The 27,795-nt window shown below is 31.4% G+C and overlaps 1 protein-coding gene across 3 annotated transcripts in view; it reads left to right on the forward strand.

Moving 5' to 3' along the window:
• The first annotated feature begins 1,728 nt into the window (after positions 1–1,728).
• The window catches only part of LOC145293805 (protein tyrosine phosphatase type IVA 2-like), a 156,429-nt gene continuing 130,362 nt past the window's right edge, over positions 1,729–27,795 (forward strand). Inside the window, exon 1 of one of the 3 annotated variants that reach the window (XM_080140384.1) lies at positions 1,729–2,149. The gene's annotated coding sequence lies outside the window, so the exon portion shown is untranslated. Of the gene's footprint in view, positions 2,150–2,480; positions 2,704–27,795 lie in introns of those variants that run through there. The other 2 variants (XM_080140383.1, XM_080140381.1) reach the window with 2 other exon arrangements.

A 27,795-nucleotide genomic window follows, 5' to 3' on the forward strand; every position in this document is an offset into this window, starting at 1 on the left:
TGCTCCGTCAGAGAGATTTGACGGTAAATTCGTCACTGGGTTTTTTTTTTCTCCTTTATAAAAAGACTTACTAAAATTTCATTGTAATTTTGTTCCAGTTATTAAAAAGCACAAGGTTTTATCTAATGGAAAATTAGTCCCAGTTATTAAATGGCAACAAGGTCTTACAACTGGAAAATAATTAGTCTCTAAAGGATTAACAGAAGAAACTGGCCGTGTTTTGAGGATTTCTTTTCTGTAAAGAATAGAAATTAATTTCGTCGTCAAGTCGAGCAGATTATCAGCACATGTGACCTCTAGGAAAAATTATTCAACCAAAGTTTCCTTCACAAAAAATATTCCATTGATACCAGAATTTATCCCGTGAATTATTTTATTTGTACACATAAAGCCTACCAAAGCGGTTTATTGTTTTTGTTTCTTTCCTTTGAATTTAAAGGTATCTGGGTCTTCACAAAGGAAAAATATTTTACCTCTTTCTCCCATTTCAGGTCAAAGAGACTTTATTTGTTTGTGATTCCTTTCGGAAAAGAAAAGAAAAACATTTTGAAGAAAGACTGAACATTTTGTTAAAAGAAGGACTGGATTTAAACAAGGACTCAAAACAACTTTTTTCTGTTTTTAGATGTTCTTTTCTTTCAGCCTTTCTTACAAGTAAGAATTGTTGTCTTTTTGTATTATTTTTTAATTTATTTTAAATGTTTCTTAAGGGTTTTTTTTTAACCCTAGCTTTGTGAAATAAAGGCAATCGATGACTTTTATTTTAATAAATTTGAATCATTTTAAACACATTCGTGTCTGTATTTCTTTTGTTCATTTCTATTAGTTTCCTATTTCCAACAAATTTGCTGTATATGCTTTTTTTTTCCTTTTTTTCTTTCATTTTTTTACCTTTTTTTTACCTTTTTTTTTCTTTTTTTTTCCTTTTTTTTCTTTCATTTTATTTTACATTTTTTTACCATGGAAAACGAATTTTCGTAACGAACCCAAAATTCCGTTAAACGTAGTCATTTTTTATACCTCGTTCACTTTGCATTCACAGGGAACCATGCATGCCTACCAATCAAATGAATAAAAAAAATTATTTTGAACGCAAAAACGAAAATATTATTACAAAGCAAAGCCTGGAAAAATCATGGATTACATAGAAAAATGCGAGCATGAAAAGTAATATGGTTAAGATTAAACTTAGAAAAGTAAAAGAACTAGTTGTTAAGGCTGGAAAAGAAAAAGACAAGATATTTAGTATAAAAAAAACATAAGTTTATAACTTAAAATATTGCAGTATGCAACATTAAGAATTTTTTTAAATTCAATTTTACATTATATAATCAATTCTTAATGTTGCAATATTAAGTTATTTATTTAAACTTATTATATTTTTTACTAAAATATCTTGTCTTTTTCTTTTTCTGTTTTAACATCTACTTTTACTATACTAAACTCGTATTTGTCTATGTAATAGTGTAGGTTAGGTATCCGTCACGGAGCTTGTTAAGCTAGAGTTGACAAATCGATTTTTAAAATATATCGTTTTAACTAAAAACAATATTATGTACTTAATTGTAATGTCGAAAATAATGAAATATCAAAAAGTTACGAAAATTCATCGAGTAGATGTGTTTTTAGTAAAAAAAAAAAAAAAAAAAAAGTCTATCACTATAGACAACAAAAATTGCAGCCATGACACAAGTAATCTAAAATATTCTTTTCGGAGTTATGTCCCCTGTGTGTAGCCTCCTACTGCCTACTTTATAACGTCTAAGAAAAATGGGATGATCCGAAAACTGCGATTTTACCCATCTTTCTGTGAAAATTACTTTTAATTAGAAATAAATTTCTACCCGATGATTTTTCGTAATTTTTGGATATATTACTATTTTCGACATGACAATTAAGTAATATTGTTTTTTGCTTAAAACGACATATTTAAAAAAATCGATCTGTCGACTGTATCTTAACAAGCACCTAAAATTTTATAAGGAAGCGAGACTTCGTTGGCCATGTTGAATAAATAAGGGTGAGACAACTAAATTCGAACAACCGATATCAAAATCAGCCTTGTACGATTAACTATAATAATCGCTAAAAAAAACTACTTGATCAATTTATATGGTTTTTGGAATATAACATTTTCGTCTCGTGACGGGTACGTACATCTTAAAGATTTATTATTTATTTTATATAATTTATAGGTTGAACTCTAGACTTACACCAAATGTTTCCCTGTCCTTTAAGCCGAAAGTTATGAACTTGAGTTATCACATGTACGGTTAAACTTACTATAACTTAATGCTTGTTTGTTTTTATTAATTTCTTTACTAAACTATGTTTTGTTTTTGTTTTGTTTTTAGGTTGTTTGGGAGTAACCCTGCCGAAATCCATTTCATTTTACTAAAATTTAACCTGACTAGTTTTGCTTGTTTGTTTTTATTCATCACACTAAAAAATGTCACAGTACCCCCATACTACCCCAAAGTAGTTGCAATATTAGTAGAATTATTAGTAGTAATAAAAAGCGAATAGTGATCGGCGCAGTCGTCGTCGTTAGTACTGAATGGAAGTAGTAGTAGTAGTAGTAGTAGTGAAGAAGAGCAAGTGCTTTTTAATTTCACCGTCGTCGTCGTGTTGTAAACTAACATTTGTTTGGAACTAATGAAATACTTGGAGCCACAGAGGTCAATAATAACTTACATATATCAGGTAAGTAACGAACAAAACAAAAACAGGAAAATACTTTATTCGGTTTAAGTGTTTTTTGTTTTAAATTTTTTCTTTATAATCTCTTTGTTGAGAAGAAGAAGAATATGGGGGAAAAAACTTTTAAAACTTTTTTACAACTTTGTATTATTATTATAACAAAAATGTTTTGTTCGTGAAGAGAACTTATTTTTGGTTTCTTTTTTTTATTATTTTTTTGCTAACTTATTTGAAAAATATTTTATTTTTTTACTTTTTTGCTAACTTATTTGAAAAATATTTTATTTTTTTACTTTTAACAATAAAATATAGACTTCTCGTTTCTCTAGAAACAAAGTAAAAAAAAAATCCCCCCCCAATGATATATATTTTTTTTTTTTCAGTGAAATCTTCATTTTGAACACAAATTCGTTTTCGAATTCAATAAGTCATTTAACATTGTACAAGTTTTAAAACTTTATAAAAATCTTCTAATTAAAAATGTTTAAAACTTTTTAAAGTTTTCTATAATTTTTATCTGATAATCAAATAAATGTTATGGAGATGTTTAAAAAATTACAAATTGCATAAGCACACACATATATATATATATATATATAATATATATATATATATTAGTTGACACTTGTTTGTCAAGTTTTTTCTCTATATCAACTATATCATTTGTTAATGATTTAGTATACATGATTTTAAAGGCGCTGTAATTTTAACATGTTGATTATGGTTGACAGAGTAAAAGGTGTGTTTTGTATTGCTTTTGACCAAAAGTCTAACACGGCGTTTTCAAGTACTAGAGTGCTTTTAAAAAAAACCTAAAAAATAAGACTACATTTCTAGTTTTGACATCTAAAGAACGTTTTTACTTTTCTTAATATCCTGTTTAATTCGTACCGATCACTTTTTAAAGTTTTGTTTGGTAACATTGTCCTTACGTAGATTCACGTTCAAAATTCGACTTAATTCTGCCACCAATCCGTAAACATAAAACCCGACAAACTTATCGGATAGAGGAGAGGATATTGCCGGATGATAAAACATGTCTGGTTCTTTTTTACAGCAAAATAATACAGAGGAAGAAATGTTGACACAATGCCGACAGATAGATGATAGAAGTAGGATGAAAATAAAAATTATTTATTTAGAATTACACTTTTATTTCTTTTCTTTTTTTTTTTAATAATAATAAAAAAAAAAAACTTTATGATGTGATGTACGTACTCGCAACGGAACGGAGATGCCATATTTCAAAAATTAAGTAAATTAAATTGATCATCAAATTAAATTTTACGACTAAGCGAGTCGTAGTGTTTTCATCGGCCATGACAACTCAATTCGAAGTATCTAGACATCTTCGTTCGGTGATGAATACGTACATCATAAAGATTTTTCTGTATTTGTTTTTTTTTTTTGTTTTTGTTTTTTTACTAAGTGTAATTTTAAATAAGCAACAAAAATGTTTGCTGACGCCTTAAAGGACCACACAACGTTCGTTTTCAGGTTTCTACTGAAATGCTAAGAGCGAACAGGCGTATCCTGTTGCTCGAACGAGACGCTGTTGTCAAACTTTTTCCAAACTTCTCTATGAATTTTAATCACACAAGTTGATAAAGAATGCCGGTAGAAGCGACTTGTAGAAAAGACATTGGGTATTTGTCGGTACAGACAGACATCAAAACGAAAAAGTGGTCAGAAACAAATGTATGTAAACTAGCAGGCTGCACGACGTTGCCCGATCATAACGTTTAAATATGCTATTTTAATTAATGTAGATTTTTATTATAGAACCAATTGTCTGTCGATTATTATATTGTATCTAAAATATAGTAGTGATTTTAGAAGTAAAAATATATAAATAAAATATGACTTGAGTGCCTTCAGCAAAGAATTAAACCCAAAACAAAGCTCTCCAACCTTGCGTTCATACGCATATAAAAAGTTAAAAACGTTGTCAAACTTATAAATGTATATCTGCGCATGGTGTCCAAATTCAATTTATTTATTTATTTCAATTTCGACTTCTAGCAGCTATTTTTTACCGGCTATAAATCAAATCGAATTTATTCCACAGACCCAAATCCTCTATATATCAAGTTCTGTACACCAAAGATTGATACAGGAGTTTTGTAGAGTCCGTTCCACACACATAAGATCGTGTGTGTGTGTGTGTGTGTGTGTGTGTGTGTGTGTGTGTGTGTGTGTGTGTATATATATATATATAACCAAAGGCAACATAAGTTACTAACCTATTTTGCCTTTGGTAACATTTATTTGTTAGATATTTGTTTTTGACCACATTTTCGTTTTGCATAATGCCCAATGTCTTTATTTTATTTTTATGATCAATTCTCATGTGTTTCATGCCTTACGTAGTTTGCTGGAATCGGTATCTATCCTCGATCAGAAAAGCGATCATTCTTGACTGGGGCAATTTTTATTTTTGTTCCCATCCGAAGCATTCCTTTTGGAGAGCTGGGGAGTAAAGCAAACTGACACATTTTTGTTATTTGTACTTGCTAGTTCTTGCACAGATCATTATCAGAGATTACTCACTGATGATGTTCCCTGGGGTCTGGTGACAACGTCTCTCCAGATTTCCAGTACTCTATTTGGAAAGCTTATCGGAAGAGGTGGAGAGTCTCTCCACCTCTTCCGATAAGCTTTCCAAATAGATTTACATTAACGCAACGGTCATTTGCCATTTACTTCTTGGTGGCAACGACCATTGATTTTTCACTGGAATTTTGGAGCAACAAGCCTCCTCTTTCTCTCTTCAGTCTTTTCATGATTATTTGCTGTGGCAGTGTGGCACTGTGGCACCAGTCGATTCCGACACTACATTATTTGGAAGGAGGGGCGTAGTTAAATTACAATTGTGCTGTTTCAGTTTTCCTGGGTCCATGTATCTTTTTGTTTTACTTCTATTGTAATTTACCTATGGCCGATTAGCGTTTGTAGCGCACGTAAGTTGGTTTTACGATCGTCATAAATAAATAGATTCTATTTATTTATGACGGACATAGTTAGTTTCAACATTCAAGTGTTTTCCAGATTTTTGTTAAATTTTGAATTAGAACCATCATGACAAATAGAAACTTAGTGAAATAATTCACAAATCCTCCCAATCGTTACTTTATTATTGTCTGTTGAGCAAGGTATATCTCTTATGACCTTTACTTTCTCAGGGTCAAGACATAAATCCTCACTGGTTATAATGTGTCTCGGGGGGGGGGGGCAGATGTTTATCGCAAATGTTTGTTGTGGCTTTATCCCATTTTCGCGACATCTCTGCAACAGTTTCCTGAGTTTTGTCATGATCCACCAATGCTTCTTCCATGGTTTTACCCTTTCCAATTGCCCGAAGATCATCTACCTTATTGACAATCCCTTCCAAGTCACATTGTTATATAGCACCCTCTCAAGTATCTCTGGAGCTGCAGCAATGCCAAATGGTAATACCTTCCAACGAGATCGATCATATGAAGTAGCAAATGTTGTAAAGCTACTACTGGCTTCATCTAATTTTAGATGCCAAAATCCATTTTGCAGATCCAGGATCAAGAAGATTTTATTGTCAGCAGGTTCTGGGAGTAAATTATCCAGTACAGCTAACTGGAAGTGTGACCATTTAAGAGCCTTATTTAGTGGTCTTGAGTCTGTACGTGTGTTCATTTTTCTTGACTACTATCACTAATGCGCTTACCCATGAAGTTGGCTCATTTACCTGTTCAATTACTTTTTTTTTTTTTACTAGTTTTTCCAATTAAGTTTTCAATTTGTCTTTAAGTGCTACTGGTATTCTCTGTGCTGCTGCAACATTAAGTGTCACACTCAGATCTCCCTCCAAATGTACATCTATTAGTAATTCACCAAATCTCTCCTTGAATACATCTTTAAATTCTGTTATAATGCATCCCGTGTGCTAGCTGCTGATTTCATCTACCAGAGATACTTTGGCAACCCTCTTGAACTTATTATTGATTGTGATGGGTGCCATCTGCTGAACTACATTAGCCCCAAGTAGGGGTGGAAATCATCTAAACTTTACTACATATTTCTGCCAGTTATCACTTTCACCTGACACTCCCCTAATGCCTTCATTTCTGCCCCATTCCACATAAGTCTTATTTGAGTGTCCAAGTGTTCCCCCCCCATCATGTTTCTCATTCAATATGTTAACCAAAAACTTTCGTTCCACCATCATCTCCGCCTTTATGACCTTTTGATGTACAGAATTTATTTTTTCTTTTGTTGCAACCATAACATGTCCATAGTCTGAACCACTACCACTGTTATCTTATGTTTTGACTGTACGAATATTCTTTTTCCTCAAGAATCTGCATTTAATAGCAAAGTGGTTCTTCCCATTTCATTGGAAACATGTTTTCTCAAATGCAGGAAATAACTTTCTACTCAGTTCATGTCACAATGCACATGCCCTACACTCTCTGTCACGTTTTATCGATGGTTGAAAATCGACTCTGTTCACTTCTTCGGATCTCAGGATTTGGACTGTAGCATAATGTTTTCTGACAGCTTACATATGTCTATGCATGTTCGTCTTTTTTTTTTTTAGTAATTCTGCTTTTGTGTATGGCGATTATGTATTCTAAGAATACGGCGGTGTAAAAACCTAATTAGTCCCTCGTGTAACATATTTAAAGTGTGTATTTCTCAATAGATTTTAACTCGAAATATTAAAAAAAAAAAAAAAAAAAAAATGAATGCCTACACAGATTTTTTTTTTCTCACAAGCCCCTTACGCCTTGATTTAGTGACTTTGTTAAGTTTTCTTATGTTTTCAACTTTCATATTTCACTCGAGTCGCAATAAAAAAAATAAGCATCAGTATTTGAAATAAATTACTTTGTAATTTCCCTAAATTTGAAAGGAATTTGGAAGCTTTTAAACTGCCGAATTGGCTTTAAAAGTCTAAATAAATCCTTATGTATTAGAAGGTTGAAAATTTTGGAAGCTATGTTCAACCACAGTATTTTAAAATTATATTTTATGATAATTTGGTTCAATTAATAACTTAACGATCAAATGATACAGTAATAATTAATTTTTTGTGCTTATTTTTATTGGCGCTTTAAGTAAAATATGTCAGTTCAAAATCAAATAACAGGAAAACAATTTTTGCCTTAAAATTTCCTATTTAAAAATGGATAATTTAAATTATCAAAAGGCGGATCAAAAATGAGTTGTATTCAGTTCTGTACCTCCTCCTCATCCTTTGGCCAAGCATTTATTATCCGCAACATTTTCCCTTCATATGCACTACCAAAACATGTTGTACAACACGTTTGCATATATATTTTATTAGTTGGATACCCGGCGTTGCCCAGTCGTATAATATGCTTACACATATTTTAATTTCTGCAGATTGGGTATTTATTTTTATAGAATCAATTCTGTATTGAATATTATATATTACTAAGAATAATTTGCCTGAACTAATTCGCAAAAAAAAAAAAAAAAAATGAAAAAATAATGATAATATCATTCATCAAATTCCGTCTGTGTTTGTTTACAATATCATGTCAGTTGATAATTGGGTTTGATGGTGAATGCTCTGGAAAAGTCACTTCTGATTAATGTTTAGTTTTAAAATATGCAAACTAAGAAATGATTTGTGACAATTTTAAATGGCACCTCTTCTGTTATCATAAATAAATTCATTAATAAGAAAAAATTAAAATAAAATGGTGAAGTACACCCGGGATTGAACAGGGGATAATTCGATTTGTAATCGAATGTTCTACCACTAAGTTATATCTCCAGATTATAATAAATCTGTTATTTTTTTTAAGAAGAAATGATTTGCTAAGATTTTATTTTCTCTCTTGCTAGTGTAACGTATAAAAATTGTCCTTTTTTATCTTTAAGAAAAAATTAATTTTTAGGATTGGATTTTTTTGATTTCTGATACTTATCGGATAAATTTCTGTACAAAACATATCTAAGAACACTACCAGACATATATATTAGCTTTGTGAAATCTGCAAAAGATAAGCTCAGTCGTTTGGGAACCTATAAGGAATTCACACACACACACACACACACACACACACACAGTGACTTTTATATATATATTATTTAAACACCAATCTTAATGCATGTTTGTTTTTAAATAAACATTTAAATTCTAATTTTTGACTCCTAGAAGAGTCTCCATGAGGAAAATACAATTTTTTCTTCCTTTTTTACACAGCATCGTGTTACTTAGCTATAATGTTCTTATAAAAGATTCAGGTTTTTATGTGTCCGATTCCTGTGGTTTGTGCTCTGGTATGCAGGTTTGAATGCATTGAAATTTGAATCTGACTTTTGATTGGTCTTTAATCCGTTAAAAATTTCAAATTTTAATGCATTCAAAGAAACTACTTGTACTACTTATATATAATCTCATTAAATGTGAAAGTTGGGCACATTTCTTGCACTAATGGTGAGGTTAAAATGGGCCTTCAAGGATTTTTCACCATGTTATAGTTTTGTGAAAGTGAATTAAGGGAAATGATGATAAAATGGATGAACACTTAGAGTAGGGATTGAGAAATTTTCTGAACAAAAAGTGGAAATGCCCATAAAATCATTCCTCTCATCCCCAAATAAAAATGTTCTCCCCAACCAAAGGAAAAAGAAAGACTGAATTTTGGTACAAGGGGAAAAAGTCACTCAGATCCTTAGCACTTGACAAATTGAGAAGGGGCAAAAGAAGATGGTAGATTTTGGAAAAGAAAAATACAGTAGAAGTACTTAAAATAATCTCTTGACAAAAAGAAGAAACTCTCCTCCAAAAATAACCCACCTCAAAGCAAAGGCAAGTACAAAGCCCCCCCCCCCCCAAAAAAAATCTATGCTATCATCTGTCACTAATCCCACAAAAGAGAGGAAATACAAACTAATCTCCTTAGGCCCCATTAAGAAAAAAGCCATCTCATCCTCCATGATTTCCCCTTTTGTCCCCCTACAAAACACTCCCACTCCCAGAAATACTTCACCCAAATTCTCTTAGAAAAAACTTCTTCATTCTTCCTGCTTTCTCCAGAACTCTACTCCTCCTTGCTCATGAAAACATATTTTACTTCTACCTCTCATCTGGTACAGAGCCAGAACCACCAGAGTCCCTCCATGGAAAGGTGAACATTGTTCTCTGGAAAGGATATTTATGTGGTCAGCAAGGCACAAAATGGAAGTCACGCTGATCAATTTAGATAGGTTTAGAGCGTTTGATAAGTTTGATCATTGGTACTTGGAAGCTATCCTCTCAGCTGCAGAATTCAGCCTGGATTTGCTTGTAATAAGCGGTGTCAAGATTAGTCGTTGGCAGAAAAATCAAAACATGAAATCGTAACAGGGATCAAAATCAACTGCTTCAAGTATGCGGGCTTGCACATTGGTGCTTGGAAAGGTGTTTCTTTACTAAGGGCCTTTAGTTAGACTGATGGTCCTTGCAAACTGTTTGGCATCTGGTTTAGTCCTGATCTTCAGCTGAAGAAAAATTGGTCAGAAGTATTGAATGTGATTTAAGGCGGCAGCTGAGCTGTGCTCCTTGAGAAATCCTTCATTAAAGGAGAGGACAGAAGTGTGTTTCACGCATCTATCTGGTCATTTCATAATGTCTATCAGTTCTTCTATTTCTGTCACATGCACTGCTAGAATTGTAGTAGGCTTTTTTGTGTGTTTTTATAGCTTAAGAAAACTCCTATGGTTCATTGCAAAATCTGTTACCTACATCCTTTGGAGGGTGGTCTATGTATGACAAGCATTGAGATTCATCAACATGCACTACTGCTTTATTGTCTGGATTGAAAAATTGTGGCTTCTAGGACACTAAGAAGGCCTTTTTAGCTTTGAAAAGCATGAATTTTCCCAGGTTGCTCTGATATAAGTGCTCCTTTTATCATGAGTGTTGATGAGTGTTGCAGTTCTTCTTCCAGGTAACATCCTGCTCTTATCCTGAAACAGCTTCATAGTTCATAGAGTTAATGTGAGTTTTTTGAACTAGAACATATTAATGTTTCTAGCAATTGCGCTCTGACAGCAGATAAGGAAAAATGTAAGGTTATTTTTATTGCCCAAACCTCCCATTGCATATTCTTTATATATATATATATATATATATATATATATATATATATATATATATATATATATATATAATCATAGGAGATTTAAAATATTGAAAAATTCTTTAAATGTGGATTATCAATATAAAAGAAGCTCAACATGTAGCATATAAAGAAAGAAATCCATATTTACTTTATTTTGTCTATAATTTTCTTTAGGTTTTAAATAGGTTAGTCATGTTAGCGATTCATTGCTTTTGGAAATATTTTAGAAATAAATATTTATTTGCTCAACTAGTCACACAATTGAACACTAATTAACAAATTCACTATTTTTGTCATGGAGGAGAAGATAAGTTGATGCATGTTTGTGAATAGCAATAATTTTGTATGCAGAATAGGTTCAACAAAGTTAAATAAAAAAATAAATAATTATTATAAAATATTAGACTATCCATGACCCGTTGGGTCAGTATGTTATATTAGCTATGGAATTAATGTATGAGCATGACACTTGTGATGTAAAGAAAATATTTTTTTGTGACATAATAGAAACATTTCTATGAAAGTATATTAAAATGAAAAAAGAATATAGATAGATTTCTATGAGTCGTTCTGTTTATAATTGTTTATTTTTGAAAAAAAAAACTTACAGCCATTGAATTATAAGTGGTTTGCCATACTTGTAGGTAAATGTGCACTAAACAGATACCATAATACTTAAAGTTAAATTCAAATTTTGATATATCTTTTTTAAATGAAATTGTTAGTTGAAAGTACAGAATAGTTAAAAACACTCTCCCCATATCAAGAATGGCTTTTTAAATAGAAAATGAAAATAAAATGTAACTTTTTTTCATGAAACAGCATTCAAAATAGTTGTTTCAAATAGTTTTTTTACCTACTATTATGATATCCAAGTAAATAATTTTTAGATAAGAATTGATAATTTGTATTATTTGGACTATTGTTGAGTATTATTCTCACAATGTTGGCCGATGTAACCACTAACCGATAAGGTACAAAGTAAAATTCAGTTTAAGTGATGCTCTTCTGGAGATTGAAGATTCAGTCCCCAGTGTAGCCGATACTCAGAATATAATTGGGAATTACTTAAGACTTCTATTCAGTTATGGCTGACAGAACAAGAACATGCTATCTTCATGGATTGAATAAAGGGTTCTGTTTGTAATTCCATACATATTTCTGAATTCAACAAAAAATTCTTGAGCCTGACAAGATAAACTTGAAAAAGGCCGCAAGTTCCAACAACTGAAACCTGAAAGTAAGACTAAAGATCAAAGCACTAATACAAACGATACATAAATGTTTATTGGAAACAAATGATGCATATACATACTTGTTTATTGGAAATCTGAAAATAGAGCAACGAATTCATATTTTTTATTAATGCAAAGCACTACCTAAGAAAAGTAACTCTTACGGAGTTACCTTCCTTAAAACATTTTTATTAAATGAGATGAATGTAAGCACTACACAAACACTTGTAAATGATCAATTATAAGTGAAACACACAACCTGAATTATTAATGAAAAATGTTATAATTTTTAACAATACTTAACACTAATAAACCGATTTCGGAAATTTAACAAGTATGCAAACCAGCATGGCTATGTTACTGATATCTAGTTCTAACTTTTGGTTATTGACATAAATATGACAGCTAAATGACTGTACACACTTTTTTTCCTTTGACAAAGAGATTTTAGAAATTCACAATACCTACCATCTTGTGCGACACCTCATATTGGTAAATCTATTATAATTGAACATTATTGAAATTCCTTTAATATTGTCATTCTTTTACTTCATTGACTCGTGTCCATGGTGTTCTCCTACAAAACTGCATTGTCAGAGACTTCAAGCACAACGCCTTTCACACTACACACAATGCTTTAAGCAAACTATAATATCCTCCTTATATATATAATTAGTCATTCATAGACCCTAGTTTTTGTTTTTTTTTCACAAGGGTGTCGCCACTTATCAAGGTCCAAAGGCACTCGAGGATAAGTTCAACAAGAACTTGTTTACATTGGACTTGAAGGCTATGATATTGTAGTCGGTCAGGAAGTAGGTCAGCAGAACAGTGATCCACAGGCGGGCAGTTCTACTTAGGAAACTTTGTTCATGGAATCTGCATTTGAACACATCACGGTTTTTCAGTGTATCAAAGTATATACAGGTTTTAGAGTATTTACTTTTTTTTTTTTTTTTTTTGCATCCATTTATTCGGTCTCCTCATAGTTTTGAAGATAGAGCCCTATAACTAATTTTTTTCTGAAATTTATAGGGAATTTGGATAAGTATATTCCATTTTGATCAATAATATTGTGGAATCTGCATTTGTAACAAACATTTATAAAATAGAAATACAGTATTTTATTCTATTTATAAATAAAAATTATAGAAATGAAAACAATTGAAATGTTGCTTGGAGCAGGTGTAGAATGTCACAGTTCTTTCCTGGAAAATGCCGGATATATCTTGATAAGAACATAAAAAATAACTAAAAATTATTTCAATAAATGTCACTGTGCTTATTCGTTAGTACATCCATGGTTCCCACCCTCAAAATGATTTATTAAAAATGATTGTAAAAAAAAAATATGGTGCTATGGGCTGCGTGCAGAAGCATATGCTGTTCTTCATTCAGTTCCAGGCAATGCTGAGTCTTCCTGCTAGTATATCATAAAAATTTATTTATTTTGTCGTCAAAGTTGTAACAATGTTGCTGCATAGCAGACATAGCTAAAAGATCTAAATGACGAATTCTTCTTTTCTTGCTGGAATGTGTATACTTATCTGTTGAGAACTGAAAAACTAAGAATGAGCTCGAGTTGAAGAACATCGACCTGGTTGTACTATTTGTTGGAGACACATTTGTTGAGTGGAACTTGTGTTTTTGTTTTTGTCTTTTATTTTTAAGGTAAGCTGGAGATTGGCGAAAAAATAAGAATCTGGTGTTGGATTTGCCATAAAACTCTACCTTATTGAGAAATTTGCAGAACTTTATTGCAGTGTCTTTGATAAGAACTTGATTCTTGTTTGTGGTTTATTTGTCCCCATCGTAAACATCATAAAGATTCCATGAACAAAGCTTCTCAAGTAGAACTGCCCGCCTGTGGATCACTGTTCTGCTGACCTACTTCCTGACTGACTACAATATCATAGCCTTCAAGTCAATGTAAACAAGTTCTTGTTGGACTGCCCCCTTTAATCAAATTCTACCCAACTTACACCATTAACGATTACTACACTACTACCTTACAATCATTAACCCTTATCCTCGAGCACCTCTCTCATAGATTCTATGAAGACTTATTTTGAATTAAATTTCACTGTTGTTAAATATAATGGTGTTCAGTTTCATACTTTTTGTGTTAAACATAATTTTGTCAGCCGTAGTACATTCTTCCAATTGTGGCCTGTCATCTTGTTGGCAGAAAATGACTGAATTTTTGTTGACATGTAAGTAGTTTCTTAATGGATAGTGACGTCTAGGTGTAAAGGTTGTCTTAATGGTAAAATCTTCTTTTCCTTGAATCTGTAACACTATAAAAATAAAAGAAAAACGCCAACAACATCATTTACTTAATGACATCTTGCTCTTTGATGATTTATTCTTAACAAATTATATGAGCTTCCCTTTGACCATTCCCCAGAGAGGTGAACAGGATAGAACTTTGAAAAAAAAGCATCCAAATCAAGTAGGCACATTAACCAAACAGAAAAAAAAATTTTTTATTTTTCTTCACCACATCTCACTTCTGACTTTCTGTTTATGATGAAAACCACATACAAAGATGAAACCAAACTTTGAATCTCTCCTTTTTTATCGAATTTTCCACTCTTCTACTTAATTCAAACTTATGCGAAAAATACTGTTTTTAACATTATTTTTACACATCAGTATTTATCTTGCTACCCAACAAAAGAGCAAACACAAATTCAATAGGATGCATCCGAGATCTCATCAATACTTATGCTTAAAGAAGTGATTTGTCTGTCTGTGCCATGAACTATTTTAAGTTTTCAGACATTTATTCTTACCGTGTTCATACTGCTCACAAAAAATGTTTATACCACAAATAACACTTGAGTTTTTATCTTTCAAAAAAATGTTGGTTATAAAAATGTCGAAAATAATTGAAACAGGCAGGGTAAAAAGTAAAGTTGAATTCTCTAAAACCAAACATGTTTTACCAAGATTGATATTTCATTAAAAAAATGTTCAAATTATTTTGTTTTTAATGCTTATCACTAGTACATCATCATCCTTTTAGTTATTGTTGTTTATTGTGCTACTTTTTCCATACAAACAGGAGTACGTGTCACCAGCCCCGTGTTGGTAAATTTCATATTTTTTGTTATTGGCTACTCTCATCGCTGTGGTTCCAATAACATTGTTTTAATTGCAGTAGTTACAGGAGAAATGCCTTGAACAGCAAGTTGACATACAACAGCTTTGTTGACTTCATCAAAGCTTATATAAATAAGCAAGAACTTGGTGCTGTATTCAAGAAAAGTTGTTGATTGGATAAATTTGTCAAAAAAAACTCCCACAAAGAAAGGAATTCACAAATTAGATTTGACAGTTTAATGATATATTGTATTCCAATAACTAATAGAAATAAAGGCGCTCTAATGTAATGTTAAGAAATAAAGGTATAAGCTCAGACTACAACTCCTAAGATTACAAAGATTTTAACTTCGACTCTACCTCCCAGAATTTCAAAATATCCAACTCATTATTTTAAAATCCTCCAATATTTAGAAGAGTCTGTCAATTCTTTGGATATCAAAAACTCTGACTATTTGTATTTTTATAGTCCAACTCTAATTCCTTTCAAAACCTCTTACTCCAACTCTGCAACTCTGGTGTTATCACTTTGAAACCTTCCTGAGTTCTTTTGAGCTTAAAACAGTATAAGACAATGATCACCAAGTCCTCTTCTCTTTGCCACGATTCTTTAGTATGGATTCAAATACATTAAATCAGGTACTAGAATTCCTAATGACCCATTTGGGTCACAGGAAAAAAAAGTAAAATAACTAATATAATAAATTTTCTTTTCAATTATTTTTTCTATTCATGAAATAGGTAGAAACAATTTCCCACATCTGTTATCATTTATCGCACTATTCTGTGTGTCTCAATCAGAAAAAGTAATTAAATTGATTCTTTATTTGAACAGGTTCACTTTTTAAACATATTTTATTGTATAAGGTGAAAAAATGCAAGACAATTTTTAGCAAATTTGGACAATTAATATTAATAAGAATTTAATTATTAAGGAGATGCAATAGCATTTTTACATCAAATCTTAATTTTAACAAATATTTTAGTTACTAACACTCTTTATGTTTATTAAAAACACTTTTGAAAGGAGAAGGGTTCCATATACAACAAAATGTAATAAATGCATTTATTGAAATGTATATGTTGTACTTATTTTTTTTTTAACGAAAATGTATCTGTTTAATTGGCATTTTTTTTTTTAATATAAACTTAATCGAATTTGAAGACTATGCTTTGTATGAATATTCCTGAAGTAGGCAATAATAATTAATAATTAATAATATAATTTTCTCATTTGTCCAAAATTTCCGGTTATAATTGTGTGTTTGTGTGTGTTCATTTTAATATATGTTCTAACAATGATTATCTATATTGAAATCATTTTTACTATCAATGTATGAAAACGCATAAATATGTGTGTGCCGTTTTGCTTGAAATGTTTAAGTGTAATAAAATTGAACCAACTTTTTGCAACAAATCCAAATATAAACTAATTTTTATCAAGAAAAAGCCAAAAAATAATCCTTCTCTTTAGTTTTATAAATATTTTAATAAATAAAACGATTTTTAAAATATTATTTTACACAAAATCTTTTACATTTAAATTGCAACAATAAAAGCAAAACTATGAAAGTCAAGAATCACAACTCTCAATAGTAAATTGAAAAAGAAAAAAAGCCGGGAAATTTTCACCCAAAATGCTAAGCATTTATAAATAGAACTGTATGTTATAGTAAAATGAAAATAATCATTCCATAAGAAAATGAATAGTTAATTAATAAGAGTTTATTTTTCAAAGCAATATGCAAATTAGTTAAATTTCGGATGTCGACCATAACTATGACCAGAATGTTCACTAACGCAAATTCAACAACCCTTTACAGCGAAGTTACTATCAATTGACTTTGGTGTTGTCTTAATGTTCTTAAGTAAATGTATTCTAGTATTTTAGGGATTGTCTGGGAAAAGTATATGCACACTTCTTGGGCGCATCTGCACATGCCTGTCACAAACCGCAGAGACATGACTGAGTATATTAAAAAGATGTTCTGTTACAAATGGGGATTTAGCTGTTGAAACTTACTGTCGGTGTAACAAATGACTCAACTTATATAGATATAAAGATCACTTTTCAATTACTCCGATATTAAAGCTGCACAATTTAAAAAGAAAAAATGAATAAGTGATTTAACAAAAACAATTATTTAAATCCTTGGTTTAAATCTGTTTTGATTAACTTGAATAATCCTGCCATCAATCGGCTTTATAAAAAGTTTATCTCCTCCAACTATCTTTATTAAATGGAGAGCTTTAAAAAGTTGTTGATAGATAAATTTATCTTTGAAGTACTCTTTCTCAGTCAAGTTCTCGCATCGAATCCAAAAAAGTAGCTTTTCTTTGCTAAAACTTAGAAGGAAAGTGAAAATAAGTATTATACTGAAAACTAAGATTGTGGGTTTTTCTGCTTTTTCTTATGATTTCTTTTTTATTTTTTATTTTTTTACATAAAGCGTTATATAAGTTCATATCATTATGTATATGCACTAGCACTCACTCCTGCCATGGAAGAAATCACCCTTATCACCAAAATAATAAGGAATCTGAAGAATCTCAATAGCGTTGCCATCCAAACAAACATCTGAGTTCTCATCCGTCTCCATATTTTTTACACTTCTTGCACACAAACTGGTTATCCTGTAATTCCATTGCATTTCTTGAGTTTGCAATGCTTACAAGTAATATAAAAATTTGAGTTGCACCAGACTCCCTTTCCACAAACTGTGTCTATCAAATCGATAGTCATGCTTAGTCTTGAAGATGATTGTGAACAGCTTTTCTTATGGTAAGCTTGTTTTATGGTCAGCCTAGTATATATAGCATAATCTAATGTGTGTGTATGTATATATATATATATATATATATATATATATATATATATATATATATATATATATATATATGATGGACTCTCCTGTCGATTTCGATATATGAGCTTCTGCCACAACAGCTAAGTTGTTTAGAAATCCACACAGATGAACTGTTTTATAGTGGTGAAGGCTTTGTGGTGAACCAACCGCACACTTTTTGGTATTGCTGCTAATCCTTGTCAGTACAGATGACTACCACAAGACGAAGCACACAGTACAACCCAGGTTTTTACATCAGTTACCTTCTCCTAGATGCATGTCTTAACTAAAACTGGGAGTGCATCTCTCCGCGTTAATTAATGCGCTTTCAGATACCAACCTGGAAATTTCTACGACTCCGCACAGTACATACAGCGCTTAGACTTCTCAAATGGTCACCCATCTGCTACTTTGAAAAAATTAACTTGTATATTTTTTCTGAATTTCTATTACCGGAGTTGATAAAAAATAGGGAATTATCTCTATAAAGGCCTCCTCTTATACTTGGTACCTTTCTGGCTATCGCATTAAGAATGTAGAAACCTACCAAATGAGTTATCTATGCAGAGTCTGGGACCTATCGTAATATCAATGTTAAGTTTTCTGTTTTTTTCTAGTCCAGTGTTTATTGTTGTATTAATGTTCTTCTAGCTAATTTTACTATACCAATTTCTAGTTTAACCATATTTGTCTCTGCTTTTGCAAGTTCAAGTGTCATATCCAACAATTTCGGGGAAATCAATGGGTAAAAGGAATCAATGTCGAACATTATAAATTTACTATTTTTATACTTGGGGTAATGTATTAAACCAGCTAAGAACCTTTTCAGATGATGACCATAGATTATGAGTTACTTTGGATTTTATTTTTAGCAATATTATATGTATATATATTTCCACAATCAAGCAACGCTGCAGCTTACAAGAATCATGAACTGGAAGTCCAAGATTCTAGTTTTGCTTAATTATATCATATCTCACAGTCGGAAAATTTTAATATATCTATACTCCTATAAATTCGTTTTTCTTTTAATATTCATATTAAAAACCTTCTTTTCTATTTATTTAAAAAGAAAATAGAATTTTCTCATATATGGGTCGATGAGTGGCATTCATCTGCAAAAAATCTAGCTAATTTGCATATTCTTTTAAACATTCATTTTAATTAATTCTCTATTAGTTTTTTCGGTTTTCTTATGAGATGATCATATTTTGTTAACTATTACGTGTAATTATATTCATGCAGATATTCTACTTGATTTATACTTGCATAATATTTGTGTAAAAAGCTTACAGTCAACATAAAATTGTTTTCATATATATTTATGTATACGTATATATTTTTGTTTAATCTATCTATCTATAAAAGTGAACGTGTCTGTCTGTGTGTACATTTCCCTACGCAATAACTCTGTCAATTTAAAATCTACAGACTCGAAATTTGATATACAGGGTACTGAGATTTTGGGAAAATCTATGTGATCAGTTTTCGGCCAGAAATTTGGCTGTTAAGGGGTCAAAGTTCAACAATTTAACCCTTGAGAACTCTACCAAACTCCTCCGCCAATTTTGGGTCTAAACACTTGAAATTTTAGATATAGGTTCCTTGGACATGGATCTAACTTAATAACTTGATTTGAACCCAAAACAAATGTTAAGGGGTCATAATAGGGGTCAAAGTTAAAAAAATTGGCCGCTTTTTTTTTTTTTTTTTTTTTTTTTTTTTTTTTTGCTCAACATACACTTCCAAACACCTGGGCAACGCCGAGCTGAAATGCTAGTATATCTATAAAAGTGAACGTGTCTGTGTGTGTCTGTGTACATTTTCCTACGCAATAACTCTGTCAATTTTCCGTCTACAGACTCGAAATTTGATATATAGGGTACTGAGATTTGGGAAAATCTTTGTAACCGATTTTCGGCCAGAAATGTAGCTGTTAAGGGGTCAAAGTTCAGCGATTTGACCCTTGAGAAGTCTACCAAACTCCTCCAACAATTTTGGCTCCAAACACTTGAAATTTAAGATATAGGTTCCTTGGACATGGATCTAACTTAATAACTTGATTTGAGCTCAAAACAATAAATATTAAGGGGTCATAATAGGGGTCCAAGTTAAAAAAATTTGACCTCTTCAGTCTCTACCAAATTACTCAGACAATTTCTGGTCTAGACTTTTGAAATTTTACATAAAGGGCATTCAGAAATTTGAGCTACCAATATATAAATGTATGTATGTTTGCATGTCTGCTTAAAACTTTCGACAGAGGCGACGAATTTTCACAAGATCAGTATCGTTTTGGAGCTCGACCTTTCAGATTACAAATACCAAAAAATTGGCTAAAAACATTAATTTCTTCACCCTCAACTGGGCACTTTTCTACAGGGAGGGGTCGCTTTTTTGACTGATATTTTCAAAAGTCATCTCCTCTTTTTGATTGTCTAGCCGTAATTTAAACCTACGCCACTTCCAGTTTGGTGGTGATCGTAACAGCAAAGACGTTGGTGTTTTTTCCCGTTCTTTTCCTCCTTAGTAGTACGAGTTCGAGCCTGCCTTCCTTCTAACACATTTTTTTTTTTTTTTTGCTCAACACACACCTCCTAACACCTGGGCAAGGCCGGGTTGAAATGCTAGTATATAATATCTATATATATATATATATATATATATATATATATATATTGTTGAGCTTTATGTATAGGTCTCTATATAAAGAATCTATCCATATTCTTTAATCTCATTTGATATATATTATATAATATATATATTACATACATATATATATATATGGGCTATTTTTTTCTAATAAACTATGAAAAAATTTGCAGTTACCACTGTGTGTAAAAAGAAAACAAAAATTGTTATACAATTGTAAAAACAAATATAATTCCAACAATGACGACACTATGTGTTTACGCCTTTCTGATGCTCACGTCTAATTGCCAGGTTAGGATCAGAATATACAAGCTGTTCTATCCTCTCAGTCAGGGGAGGAGAATTTCTCTTTTGGGAAAAGAGCTGCATTTTTCCCACATTTAAAAGCAAATTTGTGTCTACCTTTTCTCTCATGGAGAGGGTAAGTAAATAGGAACTTCAATCACACTCTAACTTGGCAATCACATTTTGCGACCTTTTTTCAAATAATACTTTTAATTCTCACATAGTTCAAAGTTCTGATTGGCCCTAGAGAGTTACCTGTTCATTTTCGGTTCTGAACAAACCAGAAACAAGGAGTTGGAAGGGTCCACTAACCAAACTTTTGTTTTTTGTTCTTTCCAAACTCCTCGTTTCAGTTTAATTTCATGGACTCCTTGTATGTTTATTTACAATGAAATTTCTAATCAATTTGAGGAGATATTATTTAGGACGGCCTCTGGTTTGAATGTTGCATTGTGGTGACTGAGATGATTTTAGTCAAAAGTACGATAGACATTTTTTATTATGACTGAGACCTATTTTTTCCCATACTTTTGAATGACCTTATTGTTAATTAGTTGTAAATGTAATTTTTTCTATTTCTGCAAATAAATATCTGTTCTGATGCTACACTTCATTGTTTCTATCTTCGGTCTGTGAAAAAATCCTTTTAGACTGAGGTAATTTATATTTTTGTTTTAATCCAGAGTACTATTTTTTGGAGCTAGATTTTCCCCACATTAAAAAACGATCTTATGTCTAACTTTGCCCTCGTGGGGAGGAAAGTAATAAGGAACTCTGATCATAGTACATTAGCTTTTAGACAAAAATCAATTTTCTCCCCCACCCCTCACTCAATAAATTCTGTAATAATTGTACAGACATTATTCGCATGAGTGTGAATGAGGAAGAGAGAAATCAGTTTATGAATCATAAAAAAGCCAATGTTAAAAGGAAAACATTCAATGACTTGTATGCATTTTTCGTTGAACAGCACGGATAATTTCTGTCTGTTTCGTCTTTTCCATTTGGTGGGACAATGTTTGAACGTTCTGTTTGAGTGTAAAAAGATATTCGACATAACCACAAATGTTTTCAACTTTCATGTGTCATCTTCAAACGAAACATGCATACGAAAAAAAAAATGTTGCTCAAATATGCTAATATATATATTGGTATATTATGATTGTATTGATATGGTTTCCTAGATGTTAGTCTTAAACCAATGAAACTCCGGTGTTTATAAAATAACACTCAATAATAAGTAAAGTTTTATTATATAATTTTCTTTATTCATACAAACATTATTGGTTACACATGTGCGTACATGCTTCAGCTGTGATTTCTTTCAAAATCCAGTATCATTAAGCCACTAGTTTCAACCTAGTTAAGACTATGGATTTCAAAAATCACAACTGAAACCTGTTTGCACATATGTAACCAATAATATTTGTATAAATTACAACTATATATTACTTGGAACATACTCATTCTGGGACTGGAAAAAATAATTTCTCTAACAAAACAATTTTGTACCACTTTTATGTCCCTTTGACAAAATGTTGTGGTAACGAACCTAATGTTTAGAATCCTTATTCCAATTTTAATAAAACTCTATTTCATGATTTTTATTTTAGAAAATGTCTAAAATTTAATGATTAAGCTGAAGAGTTCTTAAGAAAAAAAGAAATTCAGGAAATCTTGCTTAATTGATGTCTAACGATTATGGATCAAGTTCAATAAAATTTTCAAATAGAAAGTCATGTCCATATTATGCTCCCTAAAAATCATTTAAAATATTCTGAAGAAACTAAAATTTGGTAACTATTAATTCTGCATCACCTCTTTTTAAAATTTCACAAAAATCGAATTTTTATAAAGTGCTTTCACACCCTTTTTTACCATCTTTGCATAAGATTAATTTGAACTAAATATAGCCCACATTTGAACTCCTTACACCTTCAATTATGTTCCAAAATTCATAATGATCGGTTTATTAGTTTGAGTAAATTCTGTATGAATGCATATATACATACTACACGTAGCTTTATATAGGGATTAGTATCCTGTTCAATATTAGAATATTGTACAAAATGTTCCTATTTACTTGCCTCCCCACGAGGGCAGAGTTAGACACAAGGTCTGTTTTTAATGTGGGGAAAATCTAGTTCCTCAAAAAAAGGGGCACTCTGGATAGGAACAAAAATAAAAATTGTCTCAAAGTGCAGGAAAACTCATTTTGCTATGTAAGAAGACGAAACTCATAGATTTGAACAGATACTCTTATGGAATCCTCATGCAAAAAATCACACGTGTAGCACAGTAAAAACGACATCCTTGATTTTCTTATTTTGTTCAAGCTGAAGATGAGGTATCCTACCGGATGCCAGACATTCACCTGCTATCTCATATTCCAACTGAGAGATCATTTTAAGATTCTAGTCGTTCCTTTAAGTGCAATTGTTTAAATCTCTCTTGCACTTGATTCACCGGGTATATTTGCAAGATAATTTTTGTAATTCTTTTTCATGAGTCCTGTTACTCTGATGATTACTGGAATGATGGGGATCTTAAGATTCCAGTTTCTTTTCATGTCATGCATAAGCCTTTGGTATTTCGTTATCTTTTCCCTCTCAGCTCTGTTTAAGCCAGCATCATGGAGACACTAACTTCGACAAAGATTCCTTCTTTTTGTTTCATATCACTGTCAGGTTTAATAGCTCCATTTTCTGGCTAAAGGAATTGCATAGTCATAGTGCATGGTGTATGACTTGTTTCCAGCCATTCTTTCTGGTGTATGTTTCCTGGACTTGCTGCTACATTTTTACGGACCGTCCAATGAAGATATTTATACATTCCATTGTGCTTCATTGTATAGTAGCCGTCCCCCAGCTGAATCTTACAGCTGAGTGTCAGGTGGCTCACATTCTCTAGTTTTGTGTGGCAAAACCTGCACTTATTGTGATTGCAACAGTAAATGTATTATCATTACAAATACATATATTTTCTAACAAAGGAAGAAGATCTGTAATGGGGTGGGGGCATTTATAAATCAATAAAGCATTGTTCATTGTAGTATCCTGTTCAAATTTAAATGTTTAGAATTTTGAATATAACAGGAAATACTTATCTGCTTTGTAAGAAGGAAGTCATACATTTAAATATATTGGGGGAAGGGGCAAATACTCTTATGGAAACCTAATATTAAAACGTGTGTCACAGTTTAAATGAAACCACATCCTTTTTTTGTTTGTCATTTATTTTTTTCTTCTATTAGATTTTTTTTTTTTTTCCTATTTATATCTGCGCCCACAAAAAGTCAATAGTCGATGTATTGATACAAATATTGGGTGCCGCTTTAAGAGCATCTGGAAGAATTTAGACAATAATTGTGTAAATTTTTGTTTGTAATCTAATGGACTCTGGTTAAAATTGGAAACCAGAAATAATTTAATATCATAGTTAGAACCTGATTGAAGTAGAGCGAATATGAGCTGTTGATAGGGAGCGAAGCAAGTAGGCGAGGGCTGGAAAAAATTTATTCAAGGTTAGATATAAGTTTAAGGTTGAACATTTTAACCCAAGGTTGTTCAGGGCAGTTTATTTCCTGGGACCTTGATTTCTAACAAAACATTAAAATAATCTTAACCCGGTCTAAAGTCTAGTGCAAAAATGAGTTTCAATATATAAGCTTGTTTTTATGGACAGGTTGAGATCATCGTATGATTATTAGTAATAATGATAGTCTGGTGTCTTTAATCTGATTACTAGCTTTTTGTTACAGGCTGTTGTAGAAAGTATGTTGTGTGAGTAATTATCTTTTTTGTTATTTTTCTGTTAGTTTATCAATGTTAAATGTTTGTTCTCTTTTACATCCATCTGTTTCAAAATTGTCATCTTTTTGCCGCTTTGGGACTTACATCACCAAAATGTTTGAATAGATTTTAGCTCGAGGAGGTTTAATTATGCAAATTCTAAATTTGAATAAAATTTTACCAAAAATTGAAATTATGATTATGTGGCATAGGTACTGGGAGGACATCTTGTTTTGCCAGTCATCAAAAGAACTCTCATGCCGACATGCATTGCATGTAGGCATAAGCATGTCCAGCTGCAGTATGATTCAATCTTAGGCCTTGAGATGATGGCTGTCAGCAATATTGCAGGGTAAAATGTGTGTCTGTGTATGTATATATATATATATATATATATATATATATATATATATATATATATATATATATATATTTATCACCTTTTCTTTATACCAATCCTTTAATTTATGAAGCTCGATGTAATTACAGAGCAAATGACAAAAGTCTATACTCCAAATTTTAAGATGTGGCCCATCTTACCGTTTATTTTTTAAGTTAATATGCACAATTCTTGACAGCACCTGTTTCTTAGTGCAAATCATTCATTTAATTATTAAATCAATCAATGAATTTATTTCGCTTTTAACTCATCAGAAAAAAACGCACTTATCAGTTTTATAAGAAAATAAAGGCATATGGACATGATTATAAAATTTAAAAATTGGGAGAATTTGCAATTACCTTTTTTCATTTTATTACACCATCTTTATATATATATATATATATATATATATATATATAAGAGAAAGAAAATTAAGACTATGAGAAGAATAGCAAGTATAGCATTCTTTGAAACTCTTTAGAATAAGGACTTTGTAAATTACTTTTTGGAGTATTCAGTCGAACAATAAATTTTGATTGTAAAGTTCAACTTACAGTTTTAATTTTCTTTCTTTTATAATAAGCTCTACTCTCTATTGCGTCTTGAGCTTTTTTATTCAGTTAAATTATCTATATATGAATGCTGTTATTTATATTAGATTGAAGTTTACCATTGTATATATAAGGTAAACACTCCTCATGATTTCATTACTATGTATATTATTGGTAAATGAAATCGTATGGTGCCAAGTTGTTGAATGATATGCGATTTGTATGTGTGTGAGAACAAGAGAACTATAAAATAGAACTGAATTATGTCAACAAGAGAAGGAGGAATGCACTTCTATCAAAAGCGGATCAACATGTTGCAACTATTTTTTGAGATAATGAGAGAACAGAAGTGGGGAAAAACATCCACTGATTGCAGGTTGCATTATTTTAGGCTGTAATGATAACAATAACTGTACCAAATTAGTTTACTTTTTTTTGTAAATTATTTTAGATCATCTCTATCTTGTATTTAAGTTTGTATGCTGCACAGTTTGATTTCTCATTTGTTCACCGGTCATCTCTTCTACTGTCCAAGCCATATCTGATCATTTACTAGAATCAATAGGAAGAATATATATCAGTTTAACATTGACACTATGTTAAACTGATATATATTCTTCCTATTGATTCTAGATTCTAGAGATGCTGAATGAATTGTGGACTTTTTGATAGCAGTTAACAAGATTAGATATTACACTATTAAAGAGGATCTTAAGTCATTATGTTGAGTATATCTGATCTATTTGTCTATTTACTTTCAATCCTTCAAGATAGCATTATTCTTTGGATTTTTTTTTTAGCTACTGTTCTCATTTTGGATGCGTTTCTCACATTGTTTTGGCCAAGTTAATCTCTGACCTTTTGCAGATACATCCTGTCGAACTCTGGGGAACCTGTGCAGAATTTCAAACAGAACCCTTATTAAATTTATGGAGTCATTTGCTCTCATTCTGTCAACCATAACCTGGTAGAAGTTTTAATTTGTAATTGTATTCTTAATATCACCTACACTGAGGATTGAACTTTCAACCCCAAGAAGACTGTTACTTAGAACTAATTATTACTTGACATGCCTTCCAGAACGCGTGCTATGTTCTCTTCCCTACAGCCTCTTTCTCATAGAACAGAGGTAGTTGTGCTCGACTGAGTGATTAGATAAAGAGTTCTGTTGAAAATTTTGTACAGACTCCCGAGTTTGACAAGACACACTTTGGAAGTTACATCGGCTGAAACGTTGTGAGATGACAATAATTGTTCAGAAATAATTGTTTCGAAATTTTATTCTTGGTAAAAAAACAAAAAAAACATTGGATGCTTTTTTGATGTCAACATAAAATCTTATGCTGTAAACTTTGTATTTTCATCTTTCGATTTTAGTATGAAATACAAAAATCCTGAACATATTTACCTTTCGACTTTTGGCCCTCATTAATGTAAGTGCAATATTTATTTAATAAGCTAGCTGCTGCTGGTGAAGTTTTTTGTTAAGTTTATATACATATTGCTTCTTAAAGCAATACACAGCCTAATATCGCAAGTCTCAAAAGACGTTTTATTATCACAAGCCGAAAGGCCCAGCATATAAAAACAATAGTAGGTTATTTGATGTGATAAGGGTGCATTTGAAATGAATGTTTATGGTTAGAGCACAATTGAATCATGATGCTCGGCTTTTGCATTTTAAACTTTAATTCAAGCTATTATATGTAAAAAAAAAAAAAAAAAAAAAAAAAAATTTTTTTAATCAATAGTAAGTTCTTTACAATGCAATGTAGACTAGCATGTGGACTAAGTAACTGTGGGATGCATGTGAAGCTTTCTCTCGGTGCACTGTGATGGGTCCCCGACTAAAGCAGATAATCGATCGATTTGATTGAAAAATGTGCTGTTTCATCAATATCAGTGAAACTAAAAATATGGGAGTGTGAAATTTTCATAGATCATATTTCAATCTCAGGCAACGTCAGTTTTCCCTGCTAGTGTATATATATATATATATATATATATATATATATATATATATATATATATATATATATATTGTAAAAAATTTCTTTCTCACACATCTCAAATTCATGAAAATCATGGAGAACACGGTGGAAATGATGGCGCCTATAATCAGGCATAATGTGAG

The sequence above is a fragment of the Euprymna scolopes genome, chromosome 15 (assembly GCF_053919585.1).
Source record: "Euprymna scolopes isolate OS-2025 chromosome 15, ASM5391958v1, whole genome shotgun sequence".
NCBI lineage: Eukaryota > Metazoa > Mollusca > Cephalopoda > Sepiida > Sepiolidae > Euprymna > Euprymna scolopes.